This window comes from Talpa occidentalis, unplaced genomic scaffold (genome assembly GCF_014898055.3).
Source record: "Talpa occidentalis isolate TD23 unplaced genomic scaffold, MPIMG_talOcc4v2.1 talOcc4.15, whole genome shotgun sequence".
Lineage (NCBI taxonomy): Eukaryota > Metazoa > Chordata > Mammalia > Eulipotyphla > Talpidae > Talpa > Talpa occidentalis.
Genome location: NW_023601543.1, coordinates 10,655,879 through 10,667,912, shown reverse-complemented (window position 1 = coordinate 10,667,912; position 12,034 = coordinate 10,655,879). Strand labels below are relative to the sequence as shown.

The 12,034-nt window shown below is 45.2% G+C and overlaps 1 protein-coding gene across 1 annotated transcript in view; it reads right to left on the bottom strand.

The window, feature by feature from the left end:
- MAP7D3 (MAP7 domain containing 3) overlaps window positions 1–11,650 on the bottom strand; it is a 60,756-nt gene extending 49,106 nt beyond the window's left edge. The window contains exon 1 of the mRNA XM_037511877.2: window positions 11,471–11,650. The gene's annotated coding sequence lies outside the window, so the exon portion shown is untranslated. The remainder of the gene's footprint in view (window positions 1–11,470) is intronic.
- Window positions 11,651–12,034: the final 384 nt, after the last annotated feature.

Here is a 12,034-nt window from a genome sequence, read left to right as displayed (position 1 = left end):
TTATTTATTTTTAAACATATTATTTTTTTATAGAGGCATGTTTTTATTTATTTATTTGTTTGTTTTTGTTTTTGTTTATACATGCACTGGGTACAGTCAGAAGCGCGGGAGGGTGAGAGAATTCACCAGAGCCAGAGCGGGGAGCAGAGCAGGCAGAAGGACCGAAGCACACTGCTGAGGGGAGCAGCGGGCGGCAGGGCAGGAGAGGTCGCGTGCCATGTGGGACCCTCCTCTGGTGGCCGGGGAGCAGCCGGGGATCAAACCGGCGCCGCAGAGGCCGCGGGCAGCTTCGCAACCCAGCGCTCAACCGCTGCACCACCGGGGAGGCCCCATGATACATATTTAAAGAGAACCGACTAAGTGGCCTGGATTGGGTGGTCAGGTGGGAAACCTGGAGGAACCTAGGGGAGTTGAGGGGAGCTTTAAACTTAATGCTTTAAAGCTGGCGGGCCGCTGGGTGTCAAGGCCCTAGGGTAGGAAATCTCAATGTTCCCAAGATTCCCACCTTTGGAGCAGTGCTCAGGGCTCCAGATCATGGGTGGAAACCTCTTCCTCTGCTATCAGGAAAGAATATCAGAATTGTTAACAAAGTTTATTGTGACATAATTTGCATCTGCTAGAATATATGTGAACAAATTAAAATTTTTACTACCCTGGTAATAAATCAATTGCAACAAACTCACAACTGCTAGTTCAGGTGACCTATTAATGATTTTTGCACGGTGACCAACCTTATTATTAGGACGACAATGATGATAGCGGCCATTATCTAGAGAGTCCCTTGAGTCAGGGCTTTGGGTTCATGATCTCAGAGGATCTGACAAAGGCCCAGTGAGGTAAAAATGTTGTAAACTGAGTCTGAGAGCAGTTTACTCAGAGGCCCCGAACTCCCCGAGAGCTAATACCTCTCAGTAAGCACCACAGGTGTTCCCTGTAGCTAGTGGACATTTACAGCTCTATTTCTAGGGAAAGGTTCCTCCTTGCCACTCGCACACTCCACTGTAAATTAATTTGGGACATTCTGGTGATAAGTTTCTCCTCCGGGAACTGATCTACCAGCCAGTGGCCTGTAGGGGGAGAGATTACCTCGGGGAAAACATTTTTCCCTCGTTTACAGTGAATTGTTTCCTGGGCTGGTGTAAAGGGCTGTAGGAGGACAGGTGACTGATTAAGGGGAAGAATTTTGGGTTATCTGTTGTTTCAGCTTCTCTCTGTTAACGTGGATAATTAAGAATTAACTGTAGGTAAGCGATTCAAACCTCCTTCCCTTGCACACAAAATTCCCTTAAATAATATGTAAGTATACACAGAATTATTCACCAAAAGGGATGGATTTCCTTCCAGTGTTGGTTGTCAAATATGCCCCTCCATTTCTCCCATTAATTTGTCAATTAGGTGAAGCAATTCCTTAAGCAAGAATCTTATCAATCAGTCTATCTAACATTTACTATACATCTATGTAATATGGATGGAATATGCACTGCACTAATTTTATTCTTACTCAAGCCCTCCACACTTTTGAGGTTTTTGTGGTTCCTTGGGTTATATAACATTTTATGCTGCCTTTCTTTATTCTTTTTAAAGGCAAATGATAGCAAGGACATTTAGGAAACATGAACAGGAAATAGTTGAGCATAGCTGAGAAAGCTGTGAAAAAAGGAAGTGAGTCGGGGACTAAGGAAACTTTGTGTTGGGAAGGTCATCAAAAGAGAAAATGCCCACTAAAAAAAAAAAAAAAAAAAGAGGCCCATCACCTGCCCAGATGCCAGGCACTAAGTCTGGATGGTCATCAGAACTTTCAGCCCTTTCCTGAAATAAAGCTGAGGTGCAAGTGGACCACAAGTTGTCTTCAGGCATTGAGAGCAAGTCTCCTATCATTAAATCCCACCATATTGTCTTGCCCAGTTTCAGATCGGCTGAGATGTCTTAGATACTCAATGAATATATAGTGAGTGAAAGTAAATTTTGTAGTAAGTATCCAGTCTTCAAGAATCAAGATTTTTTTTGGGTTGTTAAACAGTCAAAGAAATGAGAAACTCTGGAAACTTCAAGTTAGTGTGCCGGTGGTACCATAAAGAGAGTAAATGTTCTCATCTCCTTTTGTGTGAATCATAACTGTAACAATGTAGCCCGCAGCACATCCGGCTGCTCCTTATGCCACTTATTTCAGTAACTTCGCTGGCGAGCTGCCTACTTTTAATATGCAGTTAACTCTGAAAGAAAATTTTAATCGTATTATTATTTTTTAAAGATTTATTTATGCATACAAGAGCTGGGGTGCAGGTCAGAGGTGTCGGGGCGGGGGTGTGTGTGTGAGAGGATTCACCAGAGACAGAGTGGGGAATAGAACAGGCAGATTCACTGAAATACTTTGCTGAGAGAAGCAGGGGGAGAGACAGGAGAGGTCTGCTGTGCCATGTGGGTCAGCTCCCTGGCTGGGGATTGAACCCAGTCTGCAGCGGGTGGCGATAGCTTGATAGTGCTGCGACTTAACCCCTTGTGCCACCAGGGAGGCCTCTGTATTATTTTTTATGGAGGCAAAATTGTTTTACCACACTATAGGATTTAGGGGCAGAGGCTCACACCTCTTCAGAAGTATGTCAACACACCCACCACCAAGGCACCCACAGTCCTCCATCACAGTCTGTAGGGCCCCCTCCCTTCTTTGTTACCACCCTTTCATCCCCCTTGGCAGTCTCAATTCTATAGTCAGATTTCTAGGGGTTGTATTTTGATTTGTTTGTGAAACAAGTTTTTAATTAAAAAGGAAAACAGTGTGTGCACGCGCATGTGCGTCTCTGGCCACCTGCTCGGTGAGTTGTGTGAGAAGTTCCCAAAGCTGCCTAGACTAGCCCAGCCCCCTGGCCTGTCCCCCATCATGCAACTGCTGCTTAAAATCCTGAGGAGGGAGGTCAGGTCTTAACTCAATGGCTTTTATTCAAATTCTGTTTGGGAAGAAGGGTGCAGAAATCACCGGAAATCTTGAAAGGGAGCACCTATTACTTGCCAGGCACAATGCTGGCAAATAAGCATATGAAAAGATGCTCCACTTCCTTAAGCCATTAGGGAAATGCAAATTAAACACCCAGTGAGATACCCCTGCATACCTATCTGGATAACTAAAACAAAAACAAAGCTAATACTCTCAGGTGCTGGCCGGGAAGCTGAATATTCAGATCTCTCCCAAGCTGCTGCCGAGATGAAAAGTCTTTATGGGAAGCAGGATGAAGATGTGTAATAATTTGGTTTCTTCTATTGAACGGAGCTTGTCTTGTTAGGGGCTGAAGTAGTGTATAAGCAGGTCCTGATATGGGCAGTACCTAAAGACAGTAGTGGCTGCGTGTTATGTGGTGACTCAGTCATTCCAGAGTAAAATGAAGAACTCTGGAGAAAGACTTAAGTTCATGATCTTAGCCTGAAATCTGGTCCAAAGAGGGGAGCTTATTTAGCATTCTTTCCAGTAAAATGACATTCTTCTAGAAAGCTGACCTTAGAGAATGCCATCCCTCCTTTCAATGTTAGGAAATTGGTCACGTCTTTGAATTTGGAGTCTGAGTGTGAGAAATTGAGAGTCTGTAAGAGAGGTTGAGTGTCTGTGTGAGAGATTGAGAGTGTGTAAGAGAGATTGAGAGAGTCTGTGAGGATGTGCGTGAGAGACTCTGTAGGGCAAGTGGAATTAATAGGGCTTTTTATGCCATTAGCCTCTGTGCCTATCACCTGAGGGTTGCTATAGAAGGCACTTGGGAGCATGGGTGCGGGGCACACATGCCTGACTGTGGACACCTGAAGCATGGGTGTGGGCATGTGTAAGTGGCACACCTGAGGCTAGAGGACAGGGATATAAGGACAGCTACAGGAGGACGGCGATGGCAGAATGGCTACCAGGGGATGAGTGACTACAGAAGAGGTGAAACTACGAGAGAGCCCAGAGAACGTGTATAGAGATTCCGGGTGGGGGTGGGTGGTGGTTATGGTGCTGGGAGGCTCAGTTGCCTGCCTGCCTCCCAGCCTCCTGCCTTGCACATGCCTGCCTCCATACGTGCCAGCCTCCCTACCTGGTGTGCCTGAGAGAGCATTAAGGACTGAAAAATTCACTGAGGGCTCTGGAACCTTTTGCCCAAATCGATAGTGAACCTGCCCTGTGCTTGTTGGCACTACGGACTCAGAGAAGATGTGTGAATCTGAGTACATGTGTGAGAGAGATTGAGAGTGAGTTTCTGTGTGAGAGAGACTGAGAGTGTGTCTGAGAATCAGTGCCTGAGAGTCTGTTAGTTTGAGAAATTGAGTCTCAGTCTAAGAGACTGAGAAAGTCATGTGAGAAAGAATTTGTGTAAGAAAGTGTGTGTATGTGAAAGAGATTGAGTCTGTGTGTGTGTGTGTGAGTGAGAGAGAGAGAAACTTATGACCATCTTGTGTAACTTCTTTTGCAGATGGACCTAGTGAGGCCCAGCACTGACTAGAAAGATCTTGCCTCGGTTAACACTATGAAGCTACTGCCCATATTGGGACCTGCTTATTCACAATGGTGGAGGTAAGACCAGCACCTGGGCCCCTGGATGCCCAGTGCTCCCTTCTGATGACTGCACCATGTTGCCTTTTAGTCCTCAGTTTTCTGTACAATTTTACTGTGCAAATTAGTCCCAGCAATCTGCACTTCCCAGAATCAGTGACACTTGGAGAACATCTCCAGATAAGGGATGGATGTAGTCACAGGATTTACTGTGCTTTCCACAATCAATACCGATTACTTCCTCTCATTAATGGCTTCTGCTTTCAGCAGGGGTAGGGCACCTCCCCAGTTCTGTCATTTCCCTGACAGCTATAAATGAAGGTCAAGGTTACCCTCTTATCTCCACCTGACTCAAATCACCCTGCTGGCTTGGAGGCTCTGGGCAGCTTACTAGTCAGATGTTGCTATGGTTGTGTTTGCCTGACTACCTGCCAGTTTGTTAATGCAGGCAAATAAACTTATGTTCTGTCTTTTACCCATGGAGGGGACCTGTCTGGAGTTAATTGAAATGGCGAGCATCAAATAATCCCAATAAATATACATTGTGTCATACAGGGCAATTAAATCAAGCTGGAGAGTCAAGTGACGACTACTATATGGAAGCTGGAGTCTGTTGATGTTACATGCCTGAATTGCTTAGGTGAAGGCCAGTTTTTTTGACCAGAAAGTGACCGATGATTGTACAATCAATGGGATCGCATCTGGTTGATTTTATTCTGGTTAGTGCATTAGCAGACCAGTGCCCAGACCGTCCATCTTATTTCTAGTTGTTCTGGAAGAACAGATTGATTGAGGACTTTTATCATTCATGGAAACAGATTTGTTTTATGTATGTTTTGATATTTAGGCTTTTGGAGCCCTTTCCAAAGTTCCAGTCTTTTCCTTAATTAAAACATACATCTGCCTGGAGGCTGAAAGTTTATAATGTATCACTCATTACTTGTATAATTAAATCACTAAGTGCTCTGAAAATGTTCTTCCTCTTCACCTCAACTGCTGCATTATCTTGGGGGTGACTTGAACATCTACCTCTCTTTCCACCTAGAATATTCTATGACACTCAGCATCTCCCACCAAGTACAGGTGCATGTTTGAAAGGAGGGACTCTGAGGTTCCCTGAAGCTTCATTTCTCAAACCTTGAGTTTTTTTTGCATTTTTAGGTATGGAAAGTTTTTTCTATTTTTTAAAGATTTTTATTTCTTAAAACTGTTATCTCTTGATATATGTATATATTTTTAATATTTTATTTTTGCATAGAACTGAGGTGCAGACCAGAGGTACAGGGGGTGAGAAGATTCAACAGAGACAGAGTGAGGAGCGGAACAGGCCAATCTACTGAAATACACTGCTAAGGAGAGCAGAGGGTGAGACAGGAGAGGTCTGCTGCACCCTGTGGGTTAGTTCCCTGGCCAGGGATCGAACTCGGGCCATTGTGGTGGTAGCACTAACACTTTACCCCTACAGCACCAGGGAGGCCCTACCTCTCTTAGTTTATTTTTTTTATTTAAAGATTTGTTTATTTATGCATACAAGAGTTAGGGTACAGGCCAGAGATGCTGGGGGTGGGGGTGAGAGGATTTACCAGAGACGGAGTGGGGAACAGAACAGGCAGACTGACTGAAATACACTGCTAAGGGGAGCAGCAGTTGAGTCAGGAGAGGTCTGCTGCGCCATGTGGGCTGCTCCCTGGATGGCCAGGGGATCGAACTCGTGCTGCAGAGGCTGCAGATTGCTTCATAGTGTGGTGCTTAACCCCTTGCGCCACCAGGGAGGGCCCCTACCTCTCAGTTTTTTTTTTTTTTTTTTTTTTAAGATTTATTTATTTATTTATATAAGCACTGGGTACAGTCAGAAGTGCCGGAGGGTGAGAGAATTCACCAGAGCCAGAGCGGGGAGCAGAGCAGGCAGAAGGACCGCAGTCCACTGCTGAGGGGAGCAGCGGGCGGCAGGAGAGGTCTGTGCGCCATGCAGGAACCTCCTCCGGTGGCCAGGGAGCAGCCGGGGATCAAACCAGCGCTGCAGAGGCTGTGGGCAGCTTCACAACCCAGCGCTCAACTGCTGCGCCACCGAGGAGGCCCCTCTCTTAGTTTAGACTTATAAATTCATTTATATATTTAATGTCTTCCTCCCCTGATTGGCTAAGTTTCATGAGAGAAGGGACCACGTGTAATTTGCTCATCATTAAATCTTTAAGAAGTTTGGTGCTTGGAACAGAGCAGGCCCTCAAGGAATATTTCTTGGCCCAGCACAGTGCCTGTTGGGACTCATTGCTGGACTGAGTGAGTCAAGGGAGTAGAAAGGAGCACAGCTCTTCTGGAACTTTCTGTGGACAGAAAACCTTAAAATAGCCCATATAAATAAAGGTGTCTGGGCATATTTATGGGAGTGGGGAATGGGGAAGGAAGCAAAAGGCATGGTTGGGTATTAGTGCAATAGAGACTGGACCTGTCATTCTTTAGTGCCTACTATTCCCCTCCTCCAAGCCCCCTGGGGGATGGGCAGGAGGCTGTGTGCAACAGCAAATAGAAAAAGCACAGGGAATCAGAAACAGTCAGTGAGCATCATTAGAATGAGCTAGTAATAGTCATAATAACTGCCATTTACCAAGTTTCAAGCCCTGTGCTCGATACTTTCCCATACATTAGCTCCTGTCTTCCTCAAAATGAGTCTGTGGAGAGAGATATTACCTCCATTTCATGCTGTGGAAACTAGGACTCAAGTTGGTACAGAACTTGGCAGTGTTCCCACAGGAGTCCAAGGTGCTTTAACTGGTTGTTCTGAGTTCAGAGCCCGGACTCTCTTTAACTTACTACACTATTAGCCAGAAGAAGAGTCTAGAAACATGTAGAATTGCCTGTAAGTGAGGGGTTAAAGTAGCTTCTCTGGAGCAATTTGGTCACTTGCTAGAGCACCAGACAGAAGATATTTGCTGCTCTTTGGGTAGGGGACCTGGGAGAGCAGGATCTGGCTTGAGCCATGACAAGGGGGCTGGAAGCAGGATGGTTTCTTAGTGGGGCAAAGCTGAACTTGGCCATGCTTTTGGTCCTCCCGTTTGCCCAAGGAGCGTCCCCAGGTCATGTGATCTATTCAGCCATGTGACTGAGTGGCGGGTGCTGTGGTTGCTGGCAGCTCACCAGTGAGAGCTGTGTGTCAAGATGAGACGTGTGCCAGACATCTAAGTTGTGGCCCAACTCAGCCCCCTGAACTTGAACCTAGATTCTAGAGCAGTGAAAACAGCAGTGACAGCTGTGAAAACAAGTCGCCTCGCTCATCTGGGCTAGGCTAGAGTTGTCAGGACCGTCATCATTAGAGAGGGAATCAGCAGCGTCTGTCCCGCCGGGCCCTTGTTTCACTTATTGTAGTTACGAAGCCCTGCCATGTTCCCACTCGATAACTACTGTAAAGGATGCCAAAGAGGAGTGAGAGACAGAAAGAGTGAAGGAGAATTAATTTACCACTGGGTGAAATGAAAATGTACTGAAGTGTAATGGAATTTCATTAACTTCGGAAATGATGGTGAATGCTGTCCAAATAATTCTTACTAATGCATAATTCACAGCTGAAAATAGAGCCAAACTCCCCTAAAAAGCACATCCATTTATGCCCCCAAATTAATTTGGTGTGTTATTCAGGATGGTTGACAGGATAAAAGATCTACTATGAAATGTAATCATCTATTAAGATTGGGAATCTATGAGTCTTTCTAGTTTAGTAGATGATGGTGGCTGATAACAAGTGGCATCTTGAGAGGCAGACACCCACAGTCCTCATCCTTATCATTTGAATCTCCCCAAAGACATCATTTCAGACATAACCACAGAGAAGTTAGGATGAGCTTTGAGATCTCCATAGCAACCATGGCCCAATTCATATATATATATCCGAAAAGCAAATTAAAATCAGTTTCAAAAGATTCAAGTGGGGTCAGGAAAAGGCCTATACCTTTTCTGACTGGTGATGTCTTTACATTATATGTTTATATAGCATATAAATATAGATAGATCGATATTACATACATTTACATATAGAAAGATGTTTAAATTCCTTTCCCATTTTATGTAATACTGTCTAGCCTATTTCACGTACTCTCAGCGACATTTATCACTTAATGTCTCAAGATTATGAGCTTTTAAATAATCTCTTCACTAAATCCCTCTTAAGCTTTTTGTATACTCAGGAGAGTGGTAATGGGGGAGAGACCTTTTCACCTTAAGATCTAAAACAAACCCCCACCATGGTTGGCAGAGAGAGAGACTATTATTAAGCAGCAGGGCAACTATTGGCACAGCCTCTACCAATAGGAACCTGTAATTTCAGAGGCCAGTCAACACCTCACAAAGAAGGAATCAAGACTTCCCCCCCACCAGTCCCTTCATCCAATTAAAGAGATTCTTGGTTACACCTGTAAATACTAATGTTGGGAAAGACTTCTGGAAATCTCCAAACTCCTTCCCCAGGGTGGATTGCACTGTGTGGAGGTAGGGAAGTCATGGGAACACTGCTTTCCAGGGCCATGCCTACTGCTTTTAATGGCCAGTCCTGGGGTGACTTGGGGTGGCAAATAAGCACATTAGGCGTGAAAACAGAAGATGATGAAGTGGGAGGTGTTCATTGAGTCACCTTGCACACCCTAGTGATCAGAAGTGGATTTGTATGGGGGATTAAGATTGTCTAAGGCCACTGTGATATTTTCATGAATAGCCTAGCTATCCTGGGTGTGGTGGTTGCAATCAAGCACACTAGCTGTGGATACAGTGATGTAATAAAGTGGGAGGCAGCTATTGATCCAGTTCCCACTAATGGGGACTTAGTTTGAGGGGCCATCAGTGCCTCACAATGAGGCACCATGGTCACCTGCTACCCCAAGCCACTCAGAGACCACGCTGTGATGACATGTTAATAAATATATGAAAGATGACATCTGCCAGCTCTATTTCTTCTACAAGGGTGTGGTGCGGTGTGCAACCTGGAAGTGTTATGGAGGGAACACTATCATGTAGAGGCACCCTATTTCTCATAAGAGCCTGAACCTATGATATGGGTGGTCAGGCAGAATCAGTCACTTTGGTTACTGATATCGATACTCTGATTAATTTTTTTATAGAGGCATGTTTTTTTAATTTGTTTGTTTGTTTATACATGCACTGGGTACAGTCAGAAGCGCGGGAGGGTGAGAGAATTCACCAGAGCCAGCGCGGGGAGCAGAGCAGGCAGAAGGACCGAAGTACACTGCTGAGGGGGAGCAGCGGGAGCAGGAGAGGTCTGCGCGCCATGCGGGACCCTCCTCTAGTGGCCGGGGAGCAGCCGGGGATCAAACTGGCGTCGCAGAGGCCGCGGGCAGCTTCGCAACCCAGTACTCAACCGCTGCGCCACCGGGGAGGCCCGATACTATGATTAATTAAGAGGCAGTCACTGAGACAGTTTCCTCCAATGAGAAACCTCAGTTAGGAGGGTCATCAACACCTCACAAAGGAGGCTTGTTGGCTCTGCCCCCATCAGTCCCTCAGCAGCACCATGGGTGCTGAGGTGTAATCAGACTATTGGTTGCTGATGCCCAGGACTGATTGACATGCAGTCATTGGGTCAGCTCCCACCAATGGGAGACCTTAGTTTTGAGAGGTCATCAATTGCTCACAATGAGGCACCATGGCTACCTGCTAAGCCCAAGTCACTCAGAGAGCACCTTGTGAGGACGTTTTATCAGGCACGAGTACTGCCACCTTCTATTTCTATGTGAGGTGGAAGTGTTATGGAGAGAACACTATACCCAGGGCTGCCATCCCTATTCCTCTTAACAGCCAAACCCTATGATATGAGTGCTCAGGTAGAGCAATCACATTGGCTATTGAATCAGTGGTCTGATTAAGTAGGAGGCAGCCACTGAGCCAGTTTCCACCAATGAGAAATCACATTTAGCAGCCCAAGGCACACTTCACAATGGACACATCATGGTCCCGCCCCCATGGGTCCCGGAGCCAATCAGCGCCTTCGTTGCTGAATTGTGACTAGTAATGACCTGGAAAGTTTGGTGTCCTTTCCTACAGCTTACCTTGTAGTAGAAGTTCTAATACACAAATTCATTATTAACTTCGTTATCTCAGAGTTCCCTAAAGGCTCTCAAGAGCCCCTTCCTCCTTTTCACCCCCATATCTTCACCCAATTTCTCAGCTGCTGTTTTGTGGCCTCATAGCCTCCTTACAGCACAGTATCCTGGCAACACTTGTTAAATCCCCTCGTTCCTGCCCTTTTCCATACTTAAGAGTTTCCATTAACATTAAGACATAATTTACATATTATCCAACATATATTCTAAGTGATTACACAGGAGCCCAGTTCTGTTCTTCAGCAGGCATTCAGGATCCTGTGTGATTTGTCCCTTGTCCCCCCTCCAGCACCTCCGTGTCCCAAGGCTCCTCCCCATCATCTGCTCTAGGCACTATACCCAGGCCTAGTGTAGCTACCAGTGTCTCTTCGTAGACTGAAATGCTTGTTACTTCATTTCTAGCCATACACTTGTCACTCATCACTCAAATTCCAGGTCCGTTATTTCCTTTGAAACCTCCTCCCATCCGGTAGTTTATTTTTTTGCTGTTAATTTGAATTGACTTTGGTGTCCTAACTGAATCTTGGGCTAGAGTACCTGCTTAGTGCCTTTATCTTTTTGCCCTCTAACATTTGTTTAGGGTGCTATATTCAATGAATCCTCATAAACTGCCTCCAACGCTCCTTGAAGTGAAAGAAAGGAAAATAGTGAAGTAAGAGAAAGCAAGAAAAAATAAGAGGAAGAAAGGAAAGAAAGAAGATATGAAAGAAAAAAGGAAAAGAGAAAGCCAAAATGAGGAAGGAGAGAAGGGTACAAAGAAAGAAGGAAAGGACAGAGGGAGGATGGAAAGGAAAGATCTGGAAGAACTTGGTGACTCCTCTGGGCTACTTGTCCCATCCACTGCACCCCCTGTTACCTGGTTCTTTCTGCTCTTCTTGGCCACGTCTGCTTTTTCTGATGGAACTTGAATGATGTCAAGCGTAACTGCTGGCCGGATGAGAGGATGGAGGATGGTAGCTGGATATGAGCCTTCCACCCAGATATGGTCCTGATGTACTCAGGCAGGCTCTTCTCCAGTGTCTAAACTGCCCCAGAAAGGGAGTCTGTATTTATATCCTGGCCCCATCCAGGGCTACTATGATCTGAGCTGACTATGACATAAGTGGACCAGCACTGGGTGCCACAGAAATATATTTCAGTGAAATACAATGTGTATATTTCAATTGACTAGTTGTCTTTTATTATTGAGATAATGTTTGCTTACAGTTGTGTATGTTTTAGGAGTATGGATTCATACCTATGCTACAGAACTAACAATCTCCTGCCACAGTCCATTGTGCCCTCTCTACCCTTTGTTTCCACCCTGAATACTTTTGAAGGTAGAAGAGATATATCTATATATCTCCATAGCAACCATGGCCCAATTCATATATATATGTATATATATATATATATATCCAAAAATATAGATCTGTATCTA